This window comes from Pseudorca crassidens, chromosome 3, assembly GCF_039906515.1.
Source record: "Pseudorca crassidens isolate mPseCra1 chromosome 3, mPseCra1.hap1, whole genome shotgun sequence".
Lineage (NCBI taxonomy): Eukaryota > Metazoa > Chordata > Mammalia > Artiodactyla > Delphinidae > Pseudorca > Pseudorca crassidens.
The window spans coordinates 134,736,604-134,761,101 of NC_090298.1; positions in this window are offsets into that span (position 1 = coordinate 134,736,604).

The following is a 24,498-nucleotide window of genomic DNA, read 5'->3' on the forward strand; positions in this document are numbered from 1 at the left end:
CCATGATCATATTAAAATAGAAATAACTATGAAACATTTTCTGTGGAGAAGCAGCCCCTGCAGCAGGCAGCAGAAAGGGACAGGAAGGCTGCATGGTGCCCAGGCCCCCAATGGCCTAGGTCTCATGCTGCAGCTCACTGTTGATGCGCCGGAACGCTGCTTCCTTCTCGGAGTCTAGGTCTTCGGCGGCGACAGGGAAACCCAGCTCAGGGCCTGGGGGCAGCCTCAGAGGCTCCCCTTGCCGGTGCGGCAGCAGAGGAATCCTGCGTTTTCGGGCCCTGGGACTGTCAGATGTGCGGGAGCCCTTCCTCCAGGGCCATTTCTGCCCTCTTGTTGCCTCTGCATCTTTGTCAGGCTGGTTTTTCCTCTGGGAAACCACCGGAGCTGCAGAGGGCGACGGAGGGCCCTCCTTGCTCCCTGTCTTCGCAGACTTCTGGGGCAGCCCTTGCGGTATGGCGGGACCCCTCCTTCTCTTCACTGGCGGGAAACCTCGGGTGGAGCTCTATGAGCTCGTGATGGCGTTTCTTTGGGGACAGGAGCTCATACAAGTGGTCTACAGTTTCCTGGCGGATCTGTCCTCTGCCCACTTGGCGTGGAGGTCTCTCTGCAGAGGTCCAGGCCTGGGCACGAAGAAAGAGCCCCCCAGGGGCCTAAATGCAGATCGTGCGCCCCCGGTGTCATCGGGGCCGCTTCTCTGGTCTTCGTTCCTCCCTGTGACTGTGGAGACTTCCTCCTGCTCGGTCATCCCCTGCCCGCTCTCTCCCAGGGCCCTCAACACCGTCTTCTCTGTGCTGTAGTTCGGGACACAGCTGGGTGTCGTGGCCGGCACTGGCTGCCCCCGCGCCACACTGACAGTGACTGTGTCCACTGCGGACACTGAGCTGCGGGACGTCGTGGAGCTGCGAGCACCCATCACCGCCTTCTTCCGATGGCCTCGCCGGCAGATGGAGATAAGGACCCCCAGAAAGGAGCGCAGGTTCTGCGGGATGGTAGAATGGGGTCTCAGAGACTCTGTGGCAAAGTGCAGATGCAGAGTCACTGGACAATTGTGGGCTGGCCTGCGAGTGGATAGCCGGCCATAGACAGCTGGGTGACCCGGGCCGGCCACGGGAAGTCGGTGGGCGCGGGGAGCGGGCTGGGGGCAGCCGAGCCCTCCTGGCAGGTGCTGGTCCCCCAGTGCCCGGAGCGGCGGTGAGGGGCAGGGCCTACCTAAGTAACTGCTCCTAGAGAACTTGGGTGAGGTCGGTCCTTGGATAGAGAGCTGGGCTCCGAGCACTCTCCTTCAGCTGCCAACTCGGCCAAACGCGGAGTGCGCTCTCTTTGGCCTGTTGCTGGGATGCAACTCTGAAACCTGTGAGCGAACAATGGGCGTGCGTTGGCGGGGCGCAAAAGTTTAGAGAGGGGTGGCGCATGCGCAGAGTACACGTCAGGCCCTGGGGCGCACAGGTGTGAGGATGCGCGCCCCTGGACCGTCTAGCGCTTCTGAATCTCCCGGGGGTCTCAGGGCTGGAGGTGTTTGCCTTGAGGGTGATGAGCTTCTTGGCAGGGCAGCTGCCCCTTCTCCCCCGGCCGGCTCTAACTCTACAGGATGGGTCCCCGGCCACCAGAGCAGGAAAGCTGGAGAGCAGGGTACCTGGCTCAGCAGCCGACGCCCGAGGTGGCAGATTTGGCATCAGCGCCTGTGCGTCCGCCTGCCCTCCCACCTGGTAACACTGGAGGAGAGAGCCGCTAAGAACAGAAGTGCAAAAAAAAAAAAAAACCCAGAAGTGCCCAAGCCAACCAGATCCTGCTGGGGTGACAACTGAAGGGGGATAAATGACTGAACAAAAATTAAGTCTCAGAGACATGTGAAACAATATTGCAAGTTCTAACTTTTGTGCCGTTGGAGGGTCTGAAGGAAAGGTGCAGAAGAAAATATATGAGGAAAAGAATAGTTGAAAACGTCACTGATTTCAAGACACAGACCTAAGCTCAGAAAGCCTCACCCTGACACACAACCTGATAAAAAAGCCAAGGTGAAGAATAATCTTGTATAACCGACCTGTTATACATCACAGAATGTCAACTTGAAGGACTGTGATTTCTCATCAGAAAACAGAGACCAGAAAAGAATGGAATAACATCTTTAAAGTATTAAAGGAAAAGACCAACCAGGATATGATATCCTTAAAGCAAGGATATCCTTAAAGACTGAAAGCCAAACAAAAGCCAAAATGAAGTCTGATGGAGATGAGAGAAAACTAAGAGAACTCATCACCAGACAATTTGCTATAACAATATTACATGAAAGGAACTTCTTCAGGCTGAAGTGAAATGACACAAGAAAGAAGTAAGCTTGCAACTTCAGGAACAAAGGAAGGGCAACAAAAATGGCAAGTATCTGGAAAAATTATCCTCTTACATTATTTTATATATGTATGACTTTTTTTTTCTTTGGCCACGCCTGCGTGGCCTGCGGGATCTTAGTTCCCCTACCAGGGACTGAACCCGGGGCCCCAGCAGTGAAAGTGCTGAGTCCTAACCACTGGACCGCCAGGGAATTCCCTGTATATGTATGAAAAAAGGATACCACAGTCTCAGAGGGTGGCGTTGACGTCATATAAAGGTGACACATATGACAGCTATAACAAAGAGTGGAAGGTAAAAGAATCTATATGGATGTAAGCCTTCTGAATTTTATTTAATTGGTAAAATATTAACTCTAGACTGTGAAACAATATGTATACATAGTGTTATTCCAAGAACAATTAAAAAATGACAAACTCAAGAAAATTGGATAACCTCAATAGTCCTATATTTAGGAATTGTGGACAAGATAGCTAAAACATTCACATGTGTTTTGTGAAAAGTTTTTCTCTTGGTTAATTGCCTAAGAGTGGGTTTTTGGGTCATATGGTAAGTATGGCCCTCTCAGCCAGCCCTGGCCACCACTTCAGGTGTCACCCCAGCAGGATCTGGATGGTGTGGGCACTTTCGTTCTTAGCGGCTCTCCCCTCCAGTGCCGCCAGGGGAAAGGGCAGGAGGACACAGAGGCGCCGCTGCCAAAGCTGCCGCCTCTTGTGGGAGCTGCACAGCCAGCAACCTTGCTCCACTTTGCTGGGCGGGGATCCCGTCCAGTACAGTTATTTACCCCGACAGCACTGGGGCACGGCCAGGGGAGAAGGGCCAGCTGTCCTGCCAAGAAGCTCATCACCCTCAAGGCAAACACCTCCAGCCCTCAGACCCCCGGGAGATTCAGAAGCGCTAGACGGTCCAGGGGCGCGCATCCTCACCTGTGCGCCCCAGGGCCTGACGTGTACTCTGCGCATGCGCCACCCCTCCCTAAACTTTTGCGCCCCGCCAACACATGCCCATTGTTCGCTCACAGGTTTCAGAGTATAAAAAGGCAACAGGCCAAAGACAGCGCACTCCGCGTTTGGCCGAGTTGGCAGCTGAAGGAGAGTGCTCGGAGCCCAGCTCTCTATCCACGGACCGACCTCACCCAAGTTCTCTAGGAGCAGTTACTTAGGTAGGCCCTGCCCCTCACCCTCACACCGGGCACTGGGGGACCAGCACCTGCCAGGAGGGCTCGGCTGCCCCAGCCCTCTCCCCGCGCCCACCGACTTCCCGTGGCCGGCCCGGGTCACCCAGCTGTCTATGGCCGGCTATCCACTCGCAGGCCAGCCCACAAGTGTCCAGTGACTCTGCATCTGCACTTTGCCACAGAGTCTCTGAGACCCCATTCTACCATCCCGCAGACGCTGCACTCCTTATGGGGATCCTTATCTCCATCTTCAGGCGAGGCCATCGGAAGAAGGCAGAGATGGGTGCTCGCACCTCCACGACATCCCGCAGCTCAGTGTCCGCAGTGCACACAGTCACTGTCAGTGTGGCGCGGGGGCAGCCAGTGCCGGCCACGACACCCAGCTGTGTCCCGAACTACCACTATAGCACAGAGAAGACGGTGTTGAGGGCCCTGGGAGAGAGCGGGCAGGGGATGACCGAGCAGGAGGAAGTCCCCACAGTCACAGGGAGGAACGAAGACCAGAGAAGCGGCTCCGATGACACCGGGGGCGCACGATCTGCATTTAGGCCCCTGGGGGGCTCTTTCTTCGTGCCCAGGCCTGGACCTCTGCAGAGAGACCTCCACGCCAAGTGGGCAGAGGACAGATCCGCCAGGAAACAGCAGACCTCTTGTATGAGCTCCTGCCCCCAAAGAAACGCCATCACGAGCTCATATAGCTCCACCCGAGGTTTCCTGCCAGTGGAAAGAAGGAGGGGTCCCGCCATACCGCAAGGGCTGCCCCAGAAGTCTGCGAAGACAGGGGGCGAGGAGGGCCCTCCATCGCCCTCTGCAGCTCCGGTGGTTTACCAGCGGAAAAGCCAGCCTGACAAAAATGCAGAGGCAGCAAGAGGGCAGAAAGGGCCCTGGAGGAAGGGCTCCCGCACATCTGACAGTCCCAGGCCCCGAAAACGCAGGATTCCTCTGCTGCCGCACAGGCGAGGGGAGCCTCTGAGGCTGCCCCCAGCCCCTGAGCCGGCTTTCCGGGTCACCGCCGAAGACCTAGACTCGGAGAAGGAAGCAGCGTTCCGGCGCATCAACAGTGCGCTGCGGGATGAGACCTATGCCATCGAGGACCTGGGCAGCTCTCCCCAGCTCTTCCCCAAGAAACGGAAAGCTCCAGCCTTTGCCTCTGCTCCAAGCCCCCCAGCTTTGGGCGGCCCCGCACAAGCATCTTCAATTTCATCATCCACAACTTCCACCGTGGGCACCCATGCCAGCACACAGCTGGGTTTGGGGAGCAGAGCGGCTGCCCTAGATCTGAGCTGCATGTTTGCAGCTCTCAGAGTTACAGCAAGAAAGAGGGGGCCCCCGAGCACCACACACAGCAATGCGGGCAGCGTGGGCCTGAACTCCTGGGGCCCTCCTCACCAGAGCCACCCCATGGTGACCATGGGACCCAGCCCTAATAAGAAGCCTAGGTTTGGAGGCACTACTGCCCCCATCTTACATCACATCCCTGGGGGCGCACCCAGGCAGGGCCCCCCTACTTCCAGCGGAGGGCGCAGCCCATGCCCAGCCAAGGCTGACTTTAGGGGTGTGTCGGTTCCGGCCTCTACTCCTATCAGCCTCAGCTCCGCAGTGGGTACAGCAAGGTGCAGCCTTGCTCTTAGGGCCCCCTCATCACCTGCCCAGGGCTTGGCTGGACAAAAAACCACTGGGCCATCGACCAAGTCATTCTCCTCCAGGTCGCGATTCATTACCTTGGGGTTTAAGAGGAGGAAGTTGGCCTGAGCCAATAATTTTGGGGCGAGGCCATCAGTGTCCACCTCCTCCCAGGCTGGGCCTCGTGTGGACCCTGTTTCGATGTGAAACTTATAATAAAGCTTTGTTCTTGTTCTTTTGCATAATCCTCACGTGTCTGTGATCTGTAGATCAAGTGTGGAAAAGCACTGGCTTGTATGAGTGGTAACATGGAAAGCCAGACCTGTTGACAGTTTCCTGTGACCCTGCTCATGGGTTGTAAAGAGTAGCACAACAAGATGGCTACAAGGGCCCTATATTAAAAGTGTGTTTTGAGTTTAAATGATGCAGCCCGGAATAAAATGGGCCCAGAGGGAGTGGTAAACAGGGAGGGTCATCCTTGTCTGTTGTAATTGCTGCTTCCCACCCATCTCTCTGGCCTGGAGGGGGCTGGGTCATCCTGAGCACACACCAGCCGCCCATACTCTACACGTTTAGTATTTTCTAATGTAGCAGTTTCTTTGACTTTTTTGTTTTGCTTTAATAAGTCTTAGGCAAATCATTTACATGCACATCGCACTCAGAGAGTATATGTCCATACAACCTAAAACAGTCTACATATCCAGTGCAATCCCTATCAAAATTCCAATGACATTTTTTACATAAATAGGAAGAACAATCCTAAAATTCGTATGGAACTGCAACAGACTTCAAAAGCCACAGCAATCCTGAGAAAGAAGAACAAAGCTGGAGGCAACACTTTTCCTGATTTCAAATTATACTACAAAGCTAGAGTAATCAAAATAGTATGGTACTGGCATGAAAACAGACACATACACCAATGCAACAGAATCAAGAGCCGAGAAATAAATCCACACACATACAGGCAACTAATTGACAGGGATCCAAGAATACTCAACAGGGAAAAGATAGTCTCTTCAGTAAATGGTGTTGGGAAAACTGGATACCCACATGCAAAACAAAGAAAGTGGACCCCTATCTTACACCATTTGTAAAAATTAACTTGAAATGGATTAAAGACTTAAATGTAAGACCTGAAACTGTAAAACTCCTAGAAGAGAACATAAAGAGAAAGCTCCTTAACATTGGTCTTGGTGATGATTTTTTGGGTATGACAACAAAACCACAAGCAACAAAAACAAAAAGCAACCAATGGGACTACACCAAACTAAAAAGCTCCTGGAGAGCAAAAGAAACAATCAACAAAATGAAAAGGCAACCTAGGAATGGGAAAAAATATTTGCAAACCACATGTATGATAAGAGGTTAATATCCAAAATCTATAAGGAATTCAAACAACTCCATAGCAACAAACAAACAAACAAACAAAAACAAATAATCTGATTCTAAAATAGGCAAAGCAGGGGACTTCCCTGGTGGTCCAGTGGTTAAGACTCCACACTTCTACTGCAGGGGGCATGGGTTTGATCCCTGGTCAGGGAATTAAGGCCCGCATGTCATGCAGTGTGTGTAAAAAAATAAAATAAAATAGGCAAAGCAAGACTAGGAAACAACTAAGTGTCCAACAGGTGAATGGATAAAGAAAATGTGACATATAGATATAGATAGATAGATAGATAGATAGATAGATAGATAGATAGATACAGATAGATAGATAGATAGATAGATGATGGAATTTTATTCAGCCACACGAAAAGAAGGAAATCTGCCATTTGTGACAACACAGATAGACCTTGAGGGCATTATGCTAAGTGCATTAAGTCAGAGGGCGAAACATAAATACTGTATGAGATCACTTATATGTGGAATCTTTAAAAACAAAGAAGAAACAACACACAGATACATAGAATAGACTGGTTGCCAGAGGTGGGAGGTGGGTGAAATAGCTGAAAGTGGTCCAAAGGTACCAACTTCAAGTTATAAGATAAATAAGTCCTGGGGATGTCATGTATAGTGTAGTGACTATAGCTAACAATATTGTTGTGTATTTGAAAGTTGCTAAGAGAGTAGATCTTAAAAGCTCTCATCACAAGAAAAAAATAATTTGTTACTGTGAGTGGTGATGTATGAAAAGCCATGGAAGAAGCTTAAATGCATATTGCTAGTTGAAAGAAACCAGTCTGAAAAGACTACACACTGGATGATTCCAACCATATGACATTCTGGGAAAGGCAAAACTATGAAAACAAGAGGACATGTGACCCCAGTGGACACCACTGTCTCTCCTTTCAGGAGCCTCCACGTGCTGGAGACCTTCCCTCCTGAGATCCAGGTCTTCATGAAGGACTCCAGCGGCCAGGGCAAGCCTTACACCATTGACCCTGATGACTCCATCCATGACTTGAAAGAGAAGATTGAAGAGGCTGGAGGACCTTACATGGAGGATCAGATACTCAGTTTCTGGGGCCAGAAACTGTGGAATCAATAGCTTCTCAGACTGCACATCAAGGATTGTGACACCGTCATGCTCGTTAAGAGAGGTCCCACATCCCCACGAGTGCCAAGATCAGGCTGTTCATTTTGTAGACTTCTATGGTCATGTCCCCCTAGCTCACCCCTTTCTACCCAGACCACTGTGCTCTTTCTGAAGCATAAATAGAAACAGAATCCTCCCCTGCTTAAAATTCTCCAATGGCTCCTATTACCTACAGAATCAAGTTCAAGTTCCTTTGCTGGGCATTCAGGGTTCTTGACCATTTAGCTCTTGCTGACCTCTCAGTCTCTCCTCGTCACTCTCAAAACATACCAGACGTGGCCAAACATTTGCAATTCCAGAACACTGAATGCTGGCTCACAACTCCATAACTTTGAGTCAACTGTCCTTCTCCCCCATGTTGTCACTTTTCAAAGCTCAAACCTCTAAGTTATTGATTCTCAAAAGTACGGACCCCAGACCAGCAGAATCAACATCATCTGGGAACCTCTTTGAAATAAAAATTCTCAGCAGCTAGCCCAGAATTACCTGAATTAGGTTCTCTGGTAGTGGGACTCAGCAATCTGTGTCTTAACAAGCCTACCAAGTAATTCTGAGCAAATATGGAAGTTCCAGGGAGTTAACACCCCAGGGGTTAAGCCTCGGCCCATTGAAAGACAGGAACCAGCAAGTGCAGTGAGTGCATACTCCCCTCCTCCACCTCTCAGGTGAATAATTTTGAGGCACATTCTGCATTGCTCCTTAGAGGGTCCCCAGTGGGATCAAAGCTCAGCTGCCCACAGTAGTGATCAATTTCATGATATTTCTTGGACTGTTTTTTCCTCCTTCTCAATCCCCCACACCTGTCCCTTGGGATCATTTCCCAAAACAAGTCTCATGCAAATCCTTGTCTCAGGCTCTGCATTTGGAGGAACACAAGCTAAGAGAAAACCTATCTTTATGTATCTTCCTCCTTCCTAAAACCCAGCCCACACCCTTCCTAACCACTAGCTCTTCCCCCACTGCCATAGAAATGTGCCCAACTGCGTGGCATTTCTACAAACCATAAAACCAATACACAATAGACTGCATGTTCCCTTTTTTTTTTTTTTTTTTTTTTGCGGTACGCAGGCCTCTCACTGTTGTGGCCTCTCCTGTCCGGACGCGCAGGCTCAGCGGCCATGGTTCACGGGCCTAGCCGCTCCACGGCGTGTGAGATCTTCCCGGACCGGGGCACAAACCCGTGTCCCCTGCATCGGCAGGCAGACTCCCAACCACTGCGCCACCAGGGAAGCCCCATGTTCCCTTTTTAAATCGTTTTTTTTTCTTTTTTTGGCCACACTGCGAGGCCTGAAGGTTCCTAAATACCAGACAAGGGATTGAACCCTGGTCCCTGGCAGTGAAAGCCCAGAGTCCCAACCGCTGGACTGCCAGGGAATTCCTCCTTTCGAAATCTTGAAAGCTGCTGAACTCCCAGATATCTCATGAAAATGAATAATGAAATGAATCAAAACTAATATGTAAAGTCTATTGAGCAAAGTGGTGGCTACCAGTGGGGAGAAGGAAATGGGGAGAGGCAAAATAGGAGGACGGGATTAAGAGGTACAAACTACTGTGTATAAACTAGATAAGCTACAAGGACATATTATACAGCACAGGGAATAGAGCCAATATATTATAATAACTTTAGTTTTTCAAAGGTTTATTTATTTATTTATTTTATTTTTGGCTGCATTGGGTCTTAGTTGCGAGACGCAAGATCTTCATTGAGGCATGTGGGATCTTTCATTGCAGCACGTGGGCTGTTCGTTGTGGTGTGGAGGTTTCTCTCTAGTTGTGGCCTGCATGCTCCAGGGCACATGGGCTCAGTAGTTGTGGCGCGCGGGCTTAGTTGCCCTGCCACCTGTAGGATCTTAGTTCCCCGACCAGGGATCAGACCTGTGTCCCCTGAATTGGAAGGCAGATTCTTTACCACTGGATCACCAGGGAAGTGCCTATAATAACTTTAAATGGAGTATAACCTGTAAAAATATTGAATAACCATGTTGTACACCTGAAACCGATATAGTGTTGTAAATCAATTATATTTCAAAAACAATGTTTTAAACTAAGGTGTAAGGTCTGAATGTTTGAATAACTTTTGTTTGAACAACTTTTATATTGCCTTGAAGCTCATTATCTGTCATTATAAACATAGGACAACTGTTTGGAATCTCACTTTATTGTTGACTTTGGTTTGCGAAATTGCCACTGCTCTTTAAACAGTTATAATATAGGACTGCTTAAGGACCAGGCACTACCAAACTTTGAAAATATGGAGACTTTTAGAATCTACGTAATTAAAAATGTGATTCTTTCCGTTTGGGGTTAGCCAGTTGGAAAGTTTAAATTGAAACGTGTCATGATTGAGGGTTTTTTTTTTCCCCCAAATGGTATTTAAGACAACAAACACCCTCCACCCCACCACTTCCTCCAGCTAACACCTGGCCTTTCTCCTTCCTTTCACAACAAAGTTCTTGAAAGTGTTATCTACACTCCTGGTCTCCATCCTCCTCACCCAACTTACTCTTCAACCCCGCACCTAAGATCTGGCTTCTGCTCCCAGCTCTCCCTTACATTTCACCCACAATGATCACCAGTAGCCTCTTGGGTGCTTCTCAGACCTATATTCCTGAACTTATCGGAAGCATTAGGCAATGTGGACAACTCTTTAAAGCTCTCTGGCTTAAACAGCTACCCTTGTAGACCTCCCCACTTCCCACTCCTCCTTGTATCTTCCTCCCTTTGTTAATAGTACCCTCCATCCATTACCCAGGTACCCAAGCCAGAGAGCTGATAGCCATCCTGTCTTTTCCCTCACCTCCTACCTGTAGTCACCAAGTCCTGTTCACCCTTCCCCCAAGGTAGACCTAGAATCCCATCCCTTCTCCAGCCAAGTCCGGGTCACCTTCCCTCTCACCTGGATCACTGTACAGTGTCCTGACACGTCTCCCTACATATCTACCCCTGCCCCCTGCAATCCATCCTCCCCACAGAAGCAGCCAGACCAATCTTTCCAGAATGGTCATTTCACCTCTGGTCGCTCCTCTGATTTGCCACTGCCCTCAGGACAAAGTCAGCGCAGATTCACCTGATATGTGACCCAGTGGATCACTTTCTCTTTCCTAGAACAATGTTTCCACTTGGCTATCAAAACACACTCCTGATTTTTCTTCCACCTCCCTGGCTACTCCTTCGCATTCTTGTTTGCCGGATGCTTGCCTCTCCCCAATCACTGAATACTATTAAGTGTTTCAGGGCCCAGTCACTGGTCCTTTTCTTGCCTTGCTCTATACTCATTCCCTTGGTGAACCCATCCAGCCTCATGGCTTTAAATATATCTATGCTGGTAATTTGTATCTCAACCCCAGACTTTGTCCCTGAAATCCAGACTCAAATATGCAACTCCCTAGCCAACTCGGATCTCACTAGACACTCAAGTTTGCTTCCAAAGCCGAGCTCCCGACCTTCACGCCTACACTGTGCCCTGGCCCAGTCTTTCCCTTCTCAGTTAAGGACAATTCTATCCTTCCAGTACTAAGGCCAAAAGCCTTAGAGTGGTCCTTGACTCTAATTTTTCTCTCACATCACACTCTATCCTTTAGCAAGACCTGTTTATACTCAAAATATAGCCAGTGAAATGATATGAGGTCTGGGATTCACTTCCAAATAATACAGGAGGGGAGATGTGGATGGAGATATCATTGAAACAAGATTGTCTGTAGGTTGGGACTTCCCTGGTGGTCCAGTGGTTAGGACTCTGTGCTTCTACTGCAGGGGGCATGGGTTCAATCCCTGATTGGGGAACTAAGATCCCACGTGCCGGGTGGCCAATAAAAATTAAAATGGGCAGAAGACCTGAATAAACATTTAAAAAACTGTCTACAGGTTGATAATTGTTGAAGATGGGGGATGGTGCGTGGAGGTTCATTGTATTATTCTACTTTTGTTCATGGTTTGAAATTTTCCATAATAAGAAAATTGAATCATACCACTCCTCCCTACCTTTCACTGCTACCATTCTGATCCAAGGCGCCATATCTCTTGCCTGGACTGTTGTAGTAGCTTCTTAACTGAATTCCTGCTTCTGCTCTCACCTCCACTCCCCACCCTCTGCTTTTAATCCAGTCTTCCCACGAACAGCCAGTGTGATACCGTTAAAATGAAAGTCCATCCATGTCCCTCTTCTGCTTGGAACTCCCCAGTGGCTCCCCATTTCAATCAGAGTAAAAGCCAAAGTCTTAGTAGTCTTCAAGATCCTACACAATTTGCCCCCTACCCTTGTACTCAAACCTCATCCCCTCCCACTCTCCGCCTTGATCATTCCATTCCAGTCACACTGCTATTCCTCAATCCCACCAGGCATACTGCCGCCACAGGGCCTTTGCACTTGCTGTTCCTTCTCCCATTCTTTTTTAATTTTTTTAATTTATTTTATTATTTTTTTAATTTTTGGCTCAGCCGGGTCTCAGTCGCGGCACACGGGATCTTTCGTTGGGGCGTGTGGACTTCTTAGTTGCCGCATACAGACTCTTAGCTGCGGCATGCATGTGGAATTTAGTTCCCTGATCAGGGATCGAACCTGGGCCCCCTGCATTGGGAGAGTGGAGTCTTACCCACTGGACCACTAGGGAAGTCCCACTTTCTCTCATTCTTCCCTCTGACATACATACCGCTCACTCTTCGCCTCCTTCATGTCTTTGCTCAAATGTCTCCTTTTCAGACCTTCCCTAGCCACCTTTCTTGAGACTGAACCCCTGAACATTGCCACTTCTCACCGCCCCCCACACACGTAGTCAGTACCTTTTAACCTCTTTCCCTGCTTTATTTTCCTGATTAGCACTTATCACCGTCTTAATTATTATAATGTTACTTATTTATCCTGTTTATTATCTGTCTCCACCATTAGAGTGTTAGCTCTCTGCAGTCCGAGAATTTTGCCTATTCACTGCTGTATCCCCAGGACACCTGCCTGGCACATAGCGGGCACTCAACAAATGTTTGTTGAATGAATGAATGAATGGCATTCCGAGTTTCAATCCCTGCCCACCTGTCCAGGCACAGCTCTCCCCTCTCCCCTCCCTGCCCTCCATGCCAACGTGGATCTGACAGCCGAGTCCTGGCACATAGCAGGATGATTCACACTTCTCAGCCTTATCCTGTCTTGTGCCCTCTGTCTCGTGGCCGCATTCCCAGTCTTTTAAGACTCATCTCAAGCAGGTGTTCACTGACACCACAGGTGACCCCAAAGAAACTCTTCTGCCTGAATTTCCACTAGGTTTCTGTGCCCTCTTTTCTCCTAGTACACAGGACACTGGACTCTCTGTGTCTCCTCTGTCTCCCCCACTGCTCTGGGAGCCCCTGGGGCAGGAACCACGTCTTACATTGTCTTCTTAGCACAATGTCTGGCACCCAGCCAGCACTCAATAGATGTGCAGTGAACGAATAACAATACTTGCATTTACTTAATGTTTCCTCTGCTAAATGTTCTCTCGCTTAATCCACACAACCTATGGGGTAGGTATTCTTCTTAAACCCATTTTAAGGATTATTTCTGTGAGGGTCAGAGAGGTTAATAGTCTGGCAAAGGGCAGACTGGAATTCCAGATTTTGTTCTGTGGAACCCTAGAATTCCCACTGTTCAACCCAACCTCCAGCGAGTGCCTGCTCTTACTGAGCCTGTTTCGGGTGACAAGGTTGTGGGGATGGGATTGGTGGATACCATCCAACTCCCATCTCCTGGGGGAGTTGCCTTTTCCAGGGCCATCCTCAAGCCAGTTTCAGCTTCCAAGTTGTAAAAGGGAAACTAAGAGGTGAGAAACGAAACCTACAGCAGAAAGGGTGACTAAAAGCCCCGCCTGTTAAGGTGGTTTCACCCAGTGTCCCTTGGTACCCCAGCTGCAGTGAACGGCCTCCAGGAAGAGGATCCCCTGGTCAGCCAGACACCCCTTGTTTCCTCTCCACTCTGGTCCTTTGTTCCACAGGGTGCTGGAGGTCAGCTGAGGAGGAGTTCCCTTAAAGAAGAGTGTGTGTGCCAGGAGCTGGGTAGGTGTGTGGGTATAGATCTAGCCACCAGTGGTACTCTCAAGACAGAGATGGCAGTGCCCCTGGAGCTCTTTGTCACCCCAGCTTCCAGGCTGAACTCCTTCGTGGCTCACTGCCTGCATCCCAGCCAGAAATGGAAAAAAGAGGTGTTGGAGACTGTGCAGACCATGGAGCAGTTCCTGAGGGAGCAGAGCTTCCAGGGGGAGCATGGGCTGGACCAGGAATCGGGGGTGCTGAAGGTGGTCAAGGTGAGACTGGTTCCCTCCATCCCCAGGCCAGGGCTGGGCAAAATGCAGCTTGTGGGTCTACATCCCTGAGGATGCTGGGACCTGTTGCCTCATTATCTCTAGCCCATGCTACTGACATCTCAAGACACTCCATCCCAATGCACTGCTGCCTTGAGCAGAGCAAGTCCAGTAAGGAAGCTAATAATAATAGTGTACTTTTCTGGATGCACTAGCCTAACCCCTTAACATGTATTATGTCTAATTTGTGTACCCTGTGAGGTATGTACTATTCTTTTCCCATTTTACAGATGAGCAGAATGGAAACTCAGTGATTTAAGATCCATAATGACCAAACGCAATGCAAGGTCTCTGATTGGATCTTGGTGTGAATGGACCATCTGTAAAATATAATTTGGGAACAATTGGGGAAATTTCAATATGGCCAGAATATTAAATAATATATATATATAAGGGAATTGTTTTTTTAATATTTATTTATTTTATTTATTTATTTTCTTGCCTGCGTCAGGTCTTAGTTGTGGCAATGTGGGATCTTTTGTTGCAGCGTGCGGGCTCGGGCTTCTCTCTAGTTGTGGCGTGCGGGTTTTCTCTCCCTAGTTGTGGCGCGTGGGTTCCAGGGTGTGTGGGCTCTGTAGTTTGCGGCACACGGGCTCTCTAGTTGAGGCGTGGGAGCTCAGTAGTTGTGGCACGCGGGTTTAGTTGCCCTGCAGCATGTGGGATCTTCATTCCCTGACCAGGGATCGAACCCAAGTCCCCTGCATTGGAAGGTGGATTCTTTACCGCCGGACCACCAGAGAAGTCCCAGGGAACTGTTTTTTTGAGGCATAATAGTTTTGTGGCTATGGGGGAAAATGTTCTGTTTTGTTGGACACAAATGCTAAAGTACTTAGGGACAATGGTCCTTAGCGTCTGTAATTTACTTTAAAGTGGCTTAGTTGAAGCAAATATGGCAGAGTTTAGACTTGTTGAATCTGGGCGGATGTATAAGTGTTCATTGTATTCTCTTTCTATTTTTCTGTTTAAAATTTTTGATAATGGAAATTTTTTTTAATGGAAGCTCAGAGAAGTGAGGTCACTTGCCCAAGGTCACACAGCTAGTGGTGAAGCTGGGATTTCACCCAGGATCTATCTTACTCCACTCCAGGCTGCCCTCACTGAGCTTTTTTCCTCCAAGCCCTTCCTGCAGCTGCATCATGTCACCTCCTGTCCTAGCTAGGATAATAATGCAAGAGGGTCAAAACTAGAAAGGTGTGATGAGAAAAACAACTTTGAGGAAACCAATTTTGTTTTTCTGAGTGGCTGCCTAGGCATTTTACAGTATGGTGACCCTACTAACACCAAAAGTTCAGAGTCTGGACTTTTAGATAGGTTTAGGGTATCCCCACAGGTTCCTGCTTTGCCTTCCCCGGTGGAACCTTTTAGTATAACCACTGAGTGGGCTTCCCTGGTGGTCCAGTGGTTAAGACTCTGAGCTTCCACTGCAGCGGGCATGGGTTCGATCCCTGGTCAGGGAAGTTCTGCATGCCACACTGTGTGGCCAAAAAACATAAATAAATAAAATTTTTTAAAAATTTAGAGCTAAGCGGGTTTTAAATAAAATTTTTTAATGTAAATTGATACAGCCACTATGGAGAACAGTATGGAGGTTCCTTAAAAAACTACAGATAGAACTACCATACGACCCAGCAATCCCACTACTGGGCATATACCCTGAGAAAACCATAATTCAAAAAGAGTCATGTACCAAAATGTTCATTACAGCTCTATTTACAATAGCCAGGACATGGAAGCAACCTAAGTGTTCATCAACAGATGAATACATAAAGAAGATGTGGCACATATATACAATGGAATATTACTCAGCCATAAAAAGAAACGAAATTGAGTTATTTGTAGTGAGGTGGATGGACCTAGAGTCTGTCATACAGAGTGAAGTAAGTCAGAAAGAGAAAAACAAATACCGTATGCTAACACATATATATGGAATCTAAGGAAAAATAAAAAAGAAGGTCATGAAGAACGTAGGGGTAAGACGAGAATAAAGACACAGACCTACTAGAGAATGGACTTGAGGATATGGGAAGGGGGAAGGGTAAGCTGTGACAAAGTGAGAGAGTGGCATGGACGTATATACACTACCAAACATAAAATAGATAGCTAGTGGGAAGCAGCCGCATAGCACAGGGAGATCAGCTCGGGGCTTTGTGACCACCTGGATGGGTGGGATAGGGAGGGTGGGAGGGAGATGCAAGAGGGAAGAGATATGGGAACATATGTATATGTGTAACTGATTCACTTTGTTATAAAGCAGAAAGTAACACACCATTGTAAAGTAATTATACTCCAATAAAGATGTTAAAAAAAAATAACCACTTAGAGTTAAGCCTGTGAAAAGTTAGTAGCCTCTGCCCCAATCACCTTGTAAGGATTAGGTGCTTGCTACCCCGCTCTAGCTCCTGGTGGCTTGTGATCTGGGGTGGAAGACTGCCCTTCCGCCGGCTCACTGTGTCCCCTTGCTTCTGGGATCTGTAAGTAATAAATCATTTTTTTAATTTTTTAAATTAATTTTTGTTGGAGCATAGCTGTCTTACAATGTTGTGTTGGTCTCTGCTGTACAGCAAAGTGAATCAGTTACACGTATACATATACCCCTCCTTTTTAGATTTCTTTCTCACTTAGGTCACCACAGAGCACTGAGTAGAGTTCCCTGTGCTATGCAGTGGGTTCTCATTAGTTATCTATTTCTGAAAGTAATGAATCTTATGACGCTGCTCCCTTTGTGTGGGTGTATTGAAACTGCACCTTTCCTCCAAATGGCCCCGGGGGTTTCATTTCCCCACAGAGGGAGTTTGGGTGCTGAGGGAGCTACCTGCCCACACTGTGTGGGCGGCTTGTGCCCCCGGCCAACGAGAAATGAACACTTTATTTGGGCTTTAAACCCTCCCCCAACCCCTGAAAATCTGGTAAGCTGTGCTTGTCCACAAGAGTGAATGCTTGTCCTTGGGTTTGAATAGGTTTGAACTGAAGCAAGTCATGAAGCCTGTTCTAGAACGCTCTTCCCTCTCTGCCTATATCTTACCACTGGAAAAGGTGGGAAGGGCAGCACAGGCACAGGCTTCAGCGGGATGGGCGCTGTGCCATTCCCAGCCCTCTCACATAGGGCAGAAACGCCCCGCCCCCACCAATTCCTGAGTTAAAGCCCTCACCTCTAATGTGACTGTATTAGGAAATAGGGTCTTTAAATTAAGGTTAAATAAAGTCATAATGGTGAAGCCCTAATCAGACTGGACTCGTGTCCTTATAAGAAGATAGAGACATCAGCGGCCTCTCTCTGTCCATGCACACACACAGGTAAGACCATGTGAGGACTCAGTGAGAAGGCAGCTGTCTGCAAGCCAGGAAGAGAGGCCTCAGAAGAAAGCAACTCTGCTGGCACCTTGATTTTAGACTGCAGAATTCCAGAACTGCGAGAAAGGAAATTTCTGTTGTTTAAGCCTCCAGTCTCTAGTATTCTATTATGGCAGCCCAAGCAGACTAATGCACCATTTTATGTTGGCTTTTTTCCCCTATAACAGTAGACTAGCATCCTGGTCCCCAGACCATTTTGGTGCAGTTAAATTCTTAAAGTAGCACTTACATCTCACCTCACACTGAAATAAATGCTTTTGTAGCACGTGAGTGGCACAGAGTGGAGCTTAAAAGATTTGGTGGGCCATCAGGCTCTCTCTAACCCACCCCTCGAGCCTGCCTTATACCATCTTCTTTGCTTCCCAGTCCAAACCCTGTGTTCCAGTCTTTTCCCTGTCCCCCATTTTTAGTGCCCACTCCTTCCTTGCCCAGTTGGAATTTTCTCTAGCTTCCATGCCGACTGTCCAAACCCCATCTGTTCTTCAGGGTCATCCTAAGCCTTACATCTTTGGGGTCTCTTCTCAACCTTCCAGCCAACCTCTGCATCACTCTGGTACTTCCTGCCTTTGCAGAAATTTAACAGAAAGAGAGGAGGGGATTGGAGGCACTGTGCCTAAGATCTCAGGTGGATGAGATTCTTCCCTGCAAGCCAAGTGTCTGGCTGTAAACAATACCTTCAGGGCCTAAACAGTGAATAGAGGGATAGGAAGTGACTTGACTTTGGTGTATGTATGTGTTTATACCCATATATGTGAAGTCTGTGCTCTTGGAGTAGAGCCCCATTCATTTAGAGAAAAAAGAGCCTGCTCCAAATTCCCCATCTGGAACTAGCAATTTGTCCTTAATGAGGCACATGTATAACACAGGTTATAGATTAAGACTGACCTGAAGAGAGCACACTGACTTTCGTCTAAGCACGTCACACGTCAAAGACAGCTAGACGTGGAAGAAACCAAGAAATCAAGTGTGGGATTTCCCAAAGTGCAGTCAGTTACTAACCACATTAATAACTGTTTTAAACCTTATTCACATTGCATCAAAGGGATGCTTTGATGCACTGCTGAGGTCTTCTCAGCAAAGCTCACGGGAATTTGGTATATGAGGATCCACAATAGCGATCCATTTCATCGGTGTCAATCTTTCTGGACAGTTTGGGTGGAAAGGACAGTTCCTGAAGGTGCGATACGTTCACCGCATGTACTAGCATTGGGTCTTGCTTGTGTGTGTGCCACCGACTTCAGCCTTGCTGTAGCAATAATAGCTAAGATACTGTAGAGCTGAGAGGCTATTTAAGTATTTATAGATATATACATAAGATAAAAGCACCTAACTTCTTTCTACCTATTGCTCACTTTCAACAGCGGTGTACACACAACACTTTAGGAAACAGTGATGTAGTCCAATTTGTCTTCTCATTTGAAGATGAGAAATGAAGGTCTGGAGACCTTTCATTGCTCAAGGTCATTCGAGTGTTTAAGGGCAGGATGCTGGGGTTCCTGACTTCCAGGGAACCTAACTTTTCTCTGAAATTATACTGCCCCTTAATCTCTTAGCAGTACATAAAACAAATATTGGTGACCTCGTGACACGCCAGCCCTCGGGTGAAATGGAGATCTGTGACTGGCTCTCCTCTTAAACGTTTAAGAAATGGGAGTCTAGGGAAAAAAACCCAAAACAGACATGCAAAGACTCACTCATGGAAGGGGAGCCCATGGTCGTCTAGCTCAGTGCTGGGCTGAACCCTGGATCGTCCAAGGAGGGTCTTGGAGGCCTCTCTGCAGGCCAAGTAGTCAAGGCATAAAGGGGAATCAGGCAGGTTTGCTTCTCTTTCTTCATGTTATTTTCATGTAAGATAGCACTGAAAATTTCAAAAGTAATACTGGAAATGTGCTGTGCTTGTCCATTTTCATCTTATAGGTAATGACTTGAAGGCTCAAAGGGGGATCGTGTTTTTCTAGTTAATAACAGACAACATTCCTCATCCAGCATTCCTATAGCTTAAAAAAGCAATAGAGGCAAGTGGGTCCATGAACGTGGGTTTTGTGGTCACGCAGATTTGAACTTGCATCCCAGCAGGGCTTGAATGGAGTTTTTCTCTCCAAATTAGGCAAATTGTTTCTCCAAGGCTCATGGGGTGGTCAGTGTTGTTATAGGGGAGTGAGGTAAAAGCATTTTCCTCACCATATCCTGCCCCAGACATGTTATCTGAAAGGAAGGAAAGAAGAAAAATGGGAGGGATATATGGAGAAAGAGGGAGGAAACTAAGGTGGCAGAGAACATTCCTAAAAGTCCTCCATGTTACTTCTGCTGTGCTTCCACACGCTCCTTGGGACCTCGCTTGCCAACAGAAATGTTGATTAAGCACTCTGGTTCTTATGTACTTTCTGCATTGGGAACACTTATAGTTAGGTTTCAGGGCTCTGAACTCCCCAAACTGGGGAACTTGTCATTAAAAGGTCCTTTTAAAAAGCACAAGTGCCCCAAAGTTTAATGGCATTAGATTTTGGCAATGATTTCTTGAATATGACACCGAAGGCACAGGCAACAAAAGGAAAATAGAGAAATTGGACTTCATGAAAATTTTTAAAACTCTGTGCATCCAGACCCTATCAACAGAGGAAAAGGGCAATCACAGAATGAGAGGAGATGTTTGGAAATCATATATCTGTTAAGGGATTAATATCTAGAGTGTACAGAGAACTCCTAAAACTCAACCACAAAGCAAACAACCTGGCTAAAGAATGGGCAAAGGACTCGATTAGACATTTCTGCTAAGAAGATACATAAATGGCCCATAAACACCTCAAAAGACGCTCAGCATCAGCGATCATTAGGAAAATGCAAGTCAAGACTACAGTGAGACACCACCTTACACACATTAGGGTGGCTACTGTGAAAACAAAAAATAACAAGGGTTAATGAGGATGTAGGAAATTGGAGCCCTGTGCACTACTGGTGAGAATGTAAAATGGTACAGCCATTGTGCAAAATATCATGGTGGTTCCTCAAAATTAAAAGTAGGGTTACCATATGGTCCAGTTCCACTTCTGGGTGTATACCCAACATAACTGAAAGCAGGTTTTGCAAGATACTTTGTATACCTATGTTCATAGCAGCATTGTTCACAATAACTAAACTGTGGAAGCAACCCAACTGCCCACTGACAGATGAATAGATAAGCAAAACGGGGTGTATACACAACAGAATATTATTCAGCCTTAAAGAGGAAGTTCTGACACAGGCTACAACATGGATGAATCTTGAGGACATGATGCTAACCTACCAGTCACAGAAAGACAAATGCTCTCGATTCCACTTGTATGAGGCACCTAGAGTGGTCAAGTTCATACAGACAGAATGTCGAATGGTGGGTGCCAGGGGCTGGGGGTAGCGGTTGCTGGAGGGCAGAGAGTTCCAGTTTTTCCAGAAGAAAAGAGTTCTGGAGATTGGTTGCCGCACAACGTGAATCTCCTGAACGTTTCTAAACTCTACACTCATAAGTGATACGATGATACAATTTTATGTGCATTTCACTACAATTAAAAACCAAACATGGACTTCCCTGGTGGCGCAGTGGTTAAGAATCCTCCTGCCAATGCTGGGGACACGGGTTCGAGCCCTGGTCCAGGAAGCTCCCACATGCCGTGGAACAACTAAGCCCGTGCACCACAACTACTGAGCCTGCACTCTAGAGCCTGCGAGCCACAGCTGCTGAAGCCCGTGTGCCACAACTACTGAAGTGCATGCACCTAGAGCCCGTGCTCCGCAACAAGAGAAGCCACCACAGTGAGAAGCCCGTGCACCACAACGAGGAGTAGCCCCTGCTCGCCGCAACTAGAGAAAGCCCACGCACAGCAACGAAGACCCAACACAGCCAAAAATAAATAAATAAATAAATTTAAAAATTAATTTAAAAAACTATTAAAAAAATAAAACACCAAACACAAGTGGCCCTCGGAGACACAGTAAATATTTTTGTCGTTCACAATTTAGAGCTGCCTCATTGTCAGGGTGCTAGTCTTCAGTCAACTAGCTGAGAACTGATACGGAGGGGGTGGGAACTTCCATGAAAGAGCTTCTGAAGCTAAGTAGCCTGGTCCATTTCCTAATTTCTTCAACGAATATCTGAGTGCTTGCTGGAGCCAGTCACTGTACTTGGTCCTCGAGATAGACAGCTGTGAAAACATTATACAGAGAGCCTTGCAATCTGGGAGTGAGAGGTGGGGTAGGGAAGGACCCGCAAATGAAAGCATGGAAGTTTTTAGCATGTTACCAGATGATGAAGGTTACGGGAACAATAAAGCATCAAAGGGAAAGAGGGCTACCCTAATTAGAAGGGGACATGTGGACAGACCAGAGAGAGCAGCCCCTGTAGTTATGGAGAGAAAGAACATTCTAGGCAGAGAGAATAGTAAGTGCTAGAGGCTATGGGGAGGGAGCTGCTAGGAACAGCCAGGGACAGCGTGCCAGTGTGTCTGGAAGGGCTTGAGGGAAGGGGAGGGACGGTGTGTGTGTGTGTGTGTGTGAGAGAGAGAGAGAGAGAGAGAGACAGAGAAACAGAGACAGAGAGACAGAGAGAGAGAGGGATGGGGAGGGAAGAGAGGGAGAAGACTGCTTTTGTTCGAATCCAGATGGGAGCCTCTGAAGGGTTTTGAGCTCTGAGCAACACGATCTGACTTGGGACTTAACCAGGATTACCGTGACTGCTGTACCTAGAATGGATTGAATGGGAGGGGGCAAAACAGAAAAACGCATTTGAAAGGGGTGCACAGAAGGGGAGAGCAGAGCTGGTGGGACCTGAGGGGAGAGGTTTTCTGTCTCTTGCAGGGTGCCGGGTAGGGTTTAGTCTGGGAGTGGCGCCCCGCTCCCCGTCTGCAGCACTCTGCCCTCCTCACCTCCTGTAAACGGAGGCTAAGTGCATCCTTGAGGCTCTCTCAGAGAGTTGATGGCCTGCCTGGGACAGTCCTGAGTCACAGCCCCTTGGCTGTCGCCAGCTCCAGGGATGCTCCTGTCCTGAGCATTAACCTCCCTCAGGGGGAGTCCTCATTCTCCAGGGAGGAAATGGATATCTCACTGCTGCGGGCTCTTAACTCCTGTAAAGCTGCAGGACAAATGACTTCGCTGAACATGCTTCATGCAGGGAGGAGTGGGTAATCTCAGAGAAGGGAATAAAACTTCTCAAAACTCCGAACCAGGGGATTGCAGAGAAGCTCGCTGTCTTCTCTCTTGGGTGCCTGTGTGTGAATCGGGGAAGGAGAGGGCGGGCACCAACTTGGGTCTCGGTTCGCCCCCGCAGACCATCCTTCCAGGGCAAGTTTTTCTTAGTGTCACTCGATTTCCTGAAGTGGGAGAATGAATACCCAGTGTAGCAAAGGGGGAAGAAAAGCGTGTTAGTGAGCATGAAATACGGTCATCTGATGACTTGTCCATTATGTATTTGAGGAAGCGGAGATTCTGAAGACCTTCACCTACTCAAGGAGAGGAAATTGCCTCTGTCTACACCAGGACCTCTTACTTTTGCCACTGGTGACATTTTGTGTCCGATAATTCTTTGCTGTGGGCTGTCCTGGGCATTGTGGGATACTCCTACAGTATCCCTGGCCTCTGCCCAGCGGATGCCAGCAGTCCTTCCCCAGCTGTGACAGCAGAAATGGCTCCTGAACTTGTCAATTGTCCCGGGGGCGGGGAGCTGGGGGGAGGGGGGCAGAGTTGCTCTGGGTTGAGAGCCCCTGATCCAGGCTCAGCAGGCACATGGGTGAAGTCAGGATTGTGTATGTCATGTCCTCTCTGACTAACAATAATCGATGGAGTTAAAAGTAATAGTGGCTTCTGCTTGGTCACTGGGACAGCAGAGCATTCACTGTTCTGCCTTGAGAGAACAATTTTCCTGTATTTTAACTAATAAGGCCCTTGTGATGGCTGGATTCTGGGCACCCCAACTAATAAGCGTGCCTATAAGGCAAAGAAACCAAAACCAAAGTCCTCCCTGATTGCCAGGGAGGGGGCATGTTTTCTTTCCCCTCCCTCTCCTGGATCCATGCAGTAATTAGCCAAAGTAAAATGAATATTAGCTCATGCTTAATTGCCTTTACAGTGTACTCACCAGCACTGATGCAGTAGTGCTAAACTATTTTTTAAAATAAATTTTAAAAAATTTATTTATTTTTGCCTGCCTTAGGTCTTTGTTGCTGCGCACGGGCTTTCTCTAGTTGCGGTGAGCGGGGGCTACTCTTTGTTGCGGTTCGCGGGCTTCTCATTGGGTGGCTTCTCTTGTTGCAGAGCACGGGCTTTAGGCGCGTGGGCTTCAGTAGTTGTGGCACACGGGCTCAGTAGTTGTAGCTCCCGGGCTCTAGAGTGCAGGCTCCGTAGTTGTGGTGCACGGATTTAGTTGCTCCGCGGCATGTGGGATCTTCCCGGACCAGGGTTCGAACCCATGTCTCCTGCACTGGCAGGTGGATTCTTAACCACTGCTTCACCAGGGGAGTCCCTAAACCAATTATTTTTTTAACTTTATGGCCTTATATAATCCTTGGCTCTGAAATTCCCTGTACCCCTCAGCTAGGTAACCACAGGCCTCTCTGCCCTAAATCCTTTTCTTATACTTTTGTAGCTTTTTAAGCAAGGCCCCTCTTTAGGAAGACATAATCCCTTCTCTGTAGAAAACATGAAAGACCTGAACAAATCAAGATTTCTCCATGGAGAATTCAGCTAGTCCTGTGCTTAGCTCCGAACAAGGAAATCCATCTCTCTACCAAGCATGCCATTACCCGGACTAATGCCTGACTTGAATAACAAGCAAATTGTTGTGCTTTTAATTGTACCCTGCTGGGTCACAAAGCACGTGTGAGAGAGGAATGTGCCCAACTTCTGCAGGAGAAACAGGTCAGGCCTCTAATCCTCCTTTTCTGTCACCTTCCCCTCCCCCTTTCCAATCCTTTCTCTTCTCAGCAGAGCAGAGGGGAAAAAAAGAGACAGCTGAATTATGTTTAAAATGGAAGAGTCTAAAAGAAGAAAAACGGTGGTCAGTACTGACTTGGGAGAGGATGCATTATCTATCCACAGCCTCTGCAGTGTGGGCCATTTGAGGACAATCAGTGCTCTCACCGGCTTGCTGGAGGGCGATATCTGCGAGCCTAAAC